This window comes from Crocuta crocuta, unplaced genomic scaffold, assembly GCF_008692635.1.
Source record: "Crocuta crocuta isolate KB4526 unplaced genomic scaffold, BGI_CrCroc_1.0 scaffold630, whole genome shotgun sequence".
In the NCBI taxonomy this organism is placed as follows: domain Eukaryota; kingdom Metazoa; phylum Chordata; class Mammalia; order Carnivora; family Hyaenidae; genus Crocuta; species Crocuta crocuta.
The window spans coordinates 254,285-261,625 of NW_027532833.1; the positions used below are offsets into that span (position 1 = coordinate 254,285).

The following is a 7,341-nucleotide window of genomic DNA, read 5'->3' on the forward strand; positions in this document are numbered from 1 at the left end:
AAAAAAAAAAAAAGAAGGAGAAGAAGAAGAAGAAAAGAAAACGGGAATATGTGAAGCCATCACTGCAGCTACGCCAGCAGGCACAAAAACTTTGCACTTTTGGCAAAACACCTTTTTATCTTGTATTGAAAATGTGTCTGCTTTGTGGATGCAGAATGGCTATAAGAAGAGCCTACCTATAGACTCTAATTTAAGAAAAAGTGAAGTCATTATATGAGAAAGCGAAAGGATGGGGAAGGATCTAAAGGTGGAGAATTTAATACCAGCAAAAGATGGTTTGATAATTTTAGAAAGTGGTCTGGCTTAAAAAANAGGCGACAGACAAGTTCCCAGACACCATTAAGAAAATTATTGAGGAGAAAGGATATCTGCCCGAACAGGTTTTTAATACAGACAAATACTCCATTCTGGGGGGCGGGGAGGGAAGGCCACAAAGAACATTTGTTAGTAAGTAAGAGAAGTGAGGACCAGGATTTAAGGCAGGGAGGGGTAGACTAACTCCTGTTTTGTGCAAATGCATTCGGGTTTCTGGTCAGGACCGTCTTTATCTATAAAGCTGCTAACCCCCGAGCCTTGAAGGACAAAGATAAACACCAGCTGCCAGTCTTCGAGTTGTACAAGAAGTCCTGGACAATGAGAACACTTTTTCTGGACTGCTTCCATCGATGCTCGTTTCTAAAGTCAGGAAGTACCCTGCCAGTAAGGTGCTGCCTTTTAAAGTTCTTTTGATATTGGACATTGCCACCCCTGGCCACCCAGAACTTTGTGAGTTCAACACCAAAGGCATCAAAATGGTCTTCTTGCCCCTGGACACAACGTCTCTAACTCAGCCTCTAGATCAGGGGGTCATAAGGACCTTTAAAGCTCATTGCACACACACTCTATGGGAAGGAGAGTCAATGCTATGGAAGGGAACCCCGACAGAGAGAACACCATGGAAGTCTGGAAGGATTACAACACTGAAGGTGCCATCGTTGATATAGGAAAAGCCATGAAAGCTGTCAGCCTGAAACAGTAAATTCCTACTGGAGAAAACTGTGTCCAGATGTTTCACGTGACTTCACAGGATTTATACAGAGCCAGTCAAGGAAATCATGTAAGAGGCCGTGGCTATTGCAAAAAGGTGGGGGATAAAAGGTTTCAAGATATGGGTCTTGGAGAAGTTCAAGAGCTAAGAGACATCACGCCAGAGGAATTAACAGAAGACAACTGGCTGGAGATAAGTGCCTCCAAACCAGTGCCAGACAATGAGGAAGAAGACCTGGAGTAGTGGTGCCTGAGAACAAATTGACATTAGACAGTCTGGCAGAGGGTTTCAATTATTCAGGAGTGCTCTAGACTTCTTGTACACCATGGACCCTTCTATGCAATGGGCACCACAGCAAAGGCACACAGTGAAAGAAGGGTTGGTACCATATGAAAATATTTTCAGATGTTTCTAGAGACGTGTATAGTTAATAAACTTATCTGTTGTGCACTTATGTTGAGTGTCTTCATATGAAAATCTAACAACCGTACAGCAAGAAATGTATGGGACATTGTGTCATGGCCATTATCATTGTCTACGTGTAGAACATCATGCGTAAGTCTTGTAGGGAAGTGGTTAGCCTGTCCTTACACAGGAATAAGGTGAGTGACATTTCATACACAATAATGTTTTAGTTTTCTTACTGTTTTCTAACTTTGTTTTCAAAGGATTACATTAACATACAGTATGCCTCTCATGATTGGAGAAGCGTATCAGCCTATCATCACAAGTGAGTGGCTTCTTAAAAAAAACAAACAACGGTTTCAATATTGTATTATGAATATGACTGGAATATTTCATGCCATAAAAATTTTATGACAATTCATTCATTAGTGTGCAGGCTAGTCTACCATGTAGCACTTGCATCATTTCCACTAGGCTACCATAAAGCAATCCCATTGTTGCTTCTACATTATCAATGCAGGAATTGTCATACCTGTAAAAAGGTATGAATTTCTTTTTCACATCATCTTTTCATTTCTCATGTCTGATGTTAGTAATATATATAACATCCATACTATCCTTTTTGTTTGTTTTGTTTTTCAAATGTCTCTTTACTTTTGAGAGAGAGAGAGAGAGAGAGAGACAGTACGAGCAGGGGAGAAGCAGAAAGAGAGGGGGACAGAGTTTCCAAAGTGGACTCTATGCTGACAGCAGAGAACCTGATGCGAGGCTTGAACTCACAAATTGTGAGATCATGACCTGAGCCGAATTCAGACACTTAACTGACTGAGCCACCCAGGCTATAGCCCAATGTCTATACTGTTTTATATCATAGCAGACAGTATTGATGGAGCTGCTCACAGATGATTCATCTTGGAAACATAATATAAAACTTCTAATATTGATAAATAAATATGGTACTGTATTTTCTGTTTATGATTTTTCTTAGTAATGTTTTCTTTTTTCTATCTTACTTTAAGAATACAGTAAATTATACATATAACATACAATATATGTGTTAATTGACTCTTTATGTTATCAGTAAGGCTTCTGGTCAAGAGTAAGCTATTAGTAATTAAGTTTTGGAGGACTCAAAAGTTACATATGGATTTTCAACTGCACAGGAAGTCAGTACCCCTAACCCACATGTTGTTCAAGGATCAAGTGTGTTTGTAATATATGAGAAGTGATGAATTAAAATGTGATTTTGTAAGTTTCAAAAGCATGGAATGAAGCAAATTATTGAAGAGTAAAATACTTCAATTAACCATGCTAATTATTATCTGCCCAATGTGTANGAAAACAAAATGATTTGATATTTATATACACTGTGAAATAATTACCACAATGAGTCTAGTTTTCCCCCGTCACCATAAAAAGTTACATAATACGCAGTACAATATCGTTGGCTATAGTCATCTCGCTATGTTGCCTCCACATAGTCATCATGCTTTGTGTTACCTCTGCATGACTTACTTATCTTAGACTGGAAGTTTGTACCTCTTGACTCCTTTCTCCCATTACACCCACCTCCAAACCTTTCCTCCACTGTGGCAATCACCAATTTGTTCTCTGCATCTATGACTTTTGTTTGGCTTGTTCACGTGTGTGTGTGTGTGTGTGTGTGTGTGTGTTANTGTGACACTTCATTGAATATAATGCCCTCAAGTTCTTTCCATGTTGTTACAAATAGCAAGATTTCATTCTTTTTTTATGGCTGAGTAATATTCGTGTGTGTGCGTGTGTGTGCATGTGTGTGTGTGCGCCACATTTTTAATGTATTCATTTATTGATGGACATTTAGGTTGCTTCCGTGTTTTGGCTATTGTAAATAATGGTGCAGTAGACATAGGGCACATATATCTTTCTGACTTTGTGATTTTGTTTTCTTTGGGTAAATACCAAGAAATGGAATTGCTGGATGATATGGCAGTTTGTTATTAGAATTTTATTTATTTTTATTTATGTTCAACTTAGTTAACATACCGTGTAGTCTTGGCTTCAGGAGTAGAACCCAGTGCTTCCTCTCTTACATTTGACACCCAGGGCTCATCCCAACAAGTGCCCTCCTTCATGCCCATCACCCATTTAGCCCATATTATTAGTATTTTTGAGAAACTTCCATACAGTTTTCCACAGCATCTGAGCCAATTTAAATTCCCACTAACATGCACAGAAGTCCCTTTTTCTCCACATCCTCACCAACACTTACTGTTTGTCTTTTTGATAATAGCCTTTGTGATGGGAGTGAGGTGATATCTCACTGTGGTTTGGGTTTGCATATCCCTGATGATGAGGGTTCTTGAGCATCTTTTCATGTGTCTGTTGGCCATCTGAATGTCTTTGGGAAAATGTCTATTCAGATCCCGTGCCCATTTTCTAATTGAATTTTTTATATAGAGTTGTATGAGGTTTTTAAATATATTGTGAATAATAAGCGTTTTTTAATATATGATTTGCAAATATCTTCTTCCATTATGTAGGTTACCTTTTTCTTTTGTTGATGGTTTCATTTGCTGTAAAGAAGCTTTTTAATATAGTTCCATTTGTTAATTTTTGCTTTTGTTGCCATGGCTTTGGTGTCAAATCCAAAGAATTGTCACCAAGACTGATGTCAGGGCCCATGGCCCATGTTTTCTACTAGGAGTTTTATGGTTTCAGGACTTAAATACAAGTCTTTAATCCATTTTGAGTTGATTTTTGTGTGTAGTGTAAGATCGTGGTCCAAGAGTGTGTGGGTGGCTGAGTCAGTTGCACATCTGATTTTGGCTCAGGTCATGATCTCATGGTTCATGAGTTCTAGCCCCACATCAGGCTCTGTGCTGACAGATCGGTGCCTGGAGCCTGCTTTGGATTCTATGTCTCCCGCTATTTCTGCCCCTCCCCCCTCACGCTCTTTCTCTGTCTTTCTCTCTCAAAAATAAATAAACATAAAGAAAGAGAGTGATCCGGTTTCATTCTTTTACAAGCTGTTGTCCATTTTTCCCTATACCGTCTACATCTGTACTTGTTGTATGTTCTTGCCTCCTTTGTTGTCACTTAATTGAATGTATACACATGGGTTTATTTTTGGAGTCTCTATTCTGTTCCATTGGTCTGTCTGTTTTTATGCCATTCCTATACTGTTGTGGTAACTAGAGCTAGGTAAAATGGTTTGAAATCAAGGAGCATGATACCTCCAGGTTTGTCCTTCTGTCTCCAGATTGTTTTAACTATATGAGATCTTTTGTGTTTGCATATACATTTTAGGAATTGTTTGTACTATTTCTGTGAAAAATGTCTTTGGAATTTCGATAGGGATTACACTGAATCTGCAGATTGCTTTGGGTAGTGGGGACATTCTAACAGTAGTCTTCCAGTGCATGAGCACAAATATATTTCCATTTGTTTCTGTCTTCTTTAATTTCTTTTATCAGTGTCTTGTAGTTTTCAGTATATAAGTATTTTACCTCCTTGGTTAAATATATTTCTAGTTATTTCATTGTTTTTGATGCAATTGTAAATGAGATTGTTTTATTAATTTCTCTTTCTGGTAGTTTGCTTTTGTATAAAATGCAACAGATTTTTGTATATTGATTTTGTATCTTGCAACTTTGCTGAATTTGTTTATTCTCAACAGTTTTTGGTAGAGTCTGTGGGGTTTTCTACATATAAAATCATGTTGATTATGAATAGTAAGAGCTTTACTTCTGCCTTTCCATTTTAGATTACTTTTATTTCTTTTTCTTGCCTAATTGCTCTGACTAGGACTTCCAATATTATGTTTAATAAAAGTGGAAAGAGTAGACATTCTTGTGTTATTTCTGATCTTAGAGAAAAACCTTTTATTAGCTGTTCACTGTTAAGTATGATCTTAGCTGTGGGCTTGCCATATATGGCCTTTATTATGTTGAGATAGGTTCTTCTTTATTTAAATTCAAGTCAGTCAACATGCAGTATAGTCTTGGCTTCAGGAGAAGAACCCATTGATTCCTCTCTGACATGTGACACCCAGTGCTCATCCCAACAAGTGCCCTCCCTAATGCCCGTCACCCATTTGACCCATCCCCACTACCCAGCTCCCTTCCAGCAGCCCTCAGCTTGTTCTCTGTATTTAAGAGTCTCTTATGGTTTGCCTTCCTCTCTGTTTTTATCTCATTTATATACTTTCTTTGTTGAGAGTTTTGTCATAAATGCATGTTGAATTTTATTAAATGCTTTTTCTGCATCTATTCAGGTGATCATATGATTTTTATCCTTCTTTTTTTTTTTTTTAACTTGGTGTATCATGTCCATGGATTTCACATGTTGAACCACACTTGCATCCCCAGAATGAATCCCACTTGATGATGGTATATGATCGTTCTAACATAGTGTTGAATTCCGTGTGGTAATTTTTTTTTTTGAGAATTTTTACATAATGTTGATCAGAGATATTAGTCTGTAGGTTTTTTTTCTGGGATGTCTTTGTCTGATTTTGGTATCATGCTGACCTCATAAAATGAGTCTGGAAGCATTTACTTCTCTTTAGGATTTTTTGGACAAGTTTGAGAATAGTTGAGGAAGGAGGGTCCCCGGGAAGGCTGAGTCCCTGGCTACAGAGCTATGGACCACAGGAGGATGGAGCCTTTCTCTTCCTGTGTGATGTTGATCATGGCCATTTCCAAAGCCTCTGAACTGGAATTAGTTACTGGTTTGGGCTACCATGAATTTGCACGTCCCTCTCAGGGAGACATGGCCTTAAGAAATGACAGTATTCTGTCACCGGAGGACAGGTCATCTGCCGTTCATCAGTGGCCTTTCCAGTTTGTGCTGTCCATAGGAATCCAGGACACTCAGTTGCCACTGCTCTCTGAATGGAGGAGCCTACATGCTTTGGTCCATCTGTGCCTGCCCTTCCTCTATCTATGGCCGGGACTGTGAGCATGATTTGCATAAAGAGAACTGTGAGTCTGTGCCCAATGACATCTGGCTGACCAAGAAATGTTCCACGTGTAAATGCTGGCCTGGGCAGTTTCACTGCTTCCCTCAGACATTTCCACCAGGGTGTGGTAAGCGGATAATCCCTTCTTTTGCCCTTTTAGATGGCCACACGATGGATGAGCACTTCCTGGGTTCCAGGACTCCAGAATTAACACTGTCTTCAGCCAACTTTTTTGCTAGCTGGCATCTGCCTTGCTGTGCAGAGTTACTACTAATGAACACTCGCATGCACGATTGGTCATGCAGATTTCATGACCCGCAAGGGCTGTCACTCCAGTGTCCAACTGAGAGATGATCATTTGTTAGTTGCTTTGAAATAGTGCATAGACTTTCATAATGGTCCCTAACATTTCCTTAAAATACCAACTACTTTCCTCTCCCTGCCCTCTCCAAAAAACTCCTTTAAGAAAAAGTCGGGGCGCCTGGGTGGCTTAGTCGGTTAAGCGTCTGACTTACGCTTAGGTCGTGATCTCGCGGTTCGTGGGTTCGAGCCCCGTGTCGGGCTCTGTGCTGACTGCCAGCTCAGAGCCTGGAGCCTATTTCAGAGTCTGTGTCTCCCTCTCTCTCTAACCCTCCCTGCTCATGCTCTCTCTCTCTCTCTCTTCTAGAAATAAATAAAAATTAAAAAAAGAAAAGAAAAGAAAAAGTCAGCCATATCTACATGTGAATAAGTTCTGTGTTTCTGATACAAGTATTTCTACCAAGGGTTTCTTCTTCTTCTTTTCCTTTAAACAACTGAATTCTGGAGCGCCTGGGTGGCTCAGTTGGTTGAGCGTCTGACTTCGGCTCAGGTCATGATCTCACGGTTCGTGGGTTCGAGCCCCGTGTCGGGCTCTGTGCTGACAGCTAGCTCAGAGCCTGGAGGCTGTTTCAGATTCTGTGTCTCCCTCTCTCTCTGACCCTCCCCT

General features: G+C 39.7%; 1 pseudogene; it reads left to right on the forward strand.

Moving 5' to 3' along the window:
- The first annotated feature begins 6,055 nt into the window (after window positions 1-6,055).
- On the forward strand, window positions 6,056-6,648 carry LOC144216053 (protein CRIPTO3-like; annotated as a pseudogene).
- Window positions 6,649-7,341: the final 693 nt, after the last annotated feature.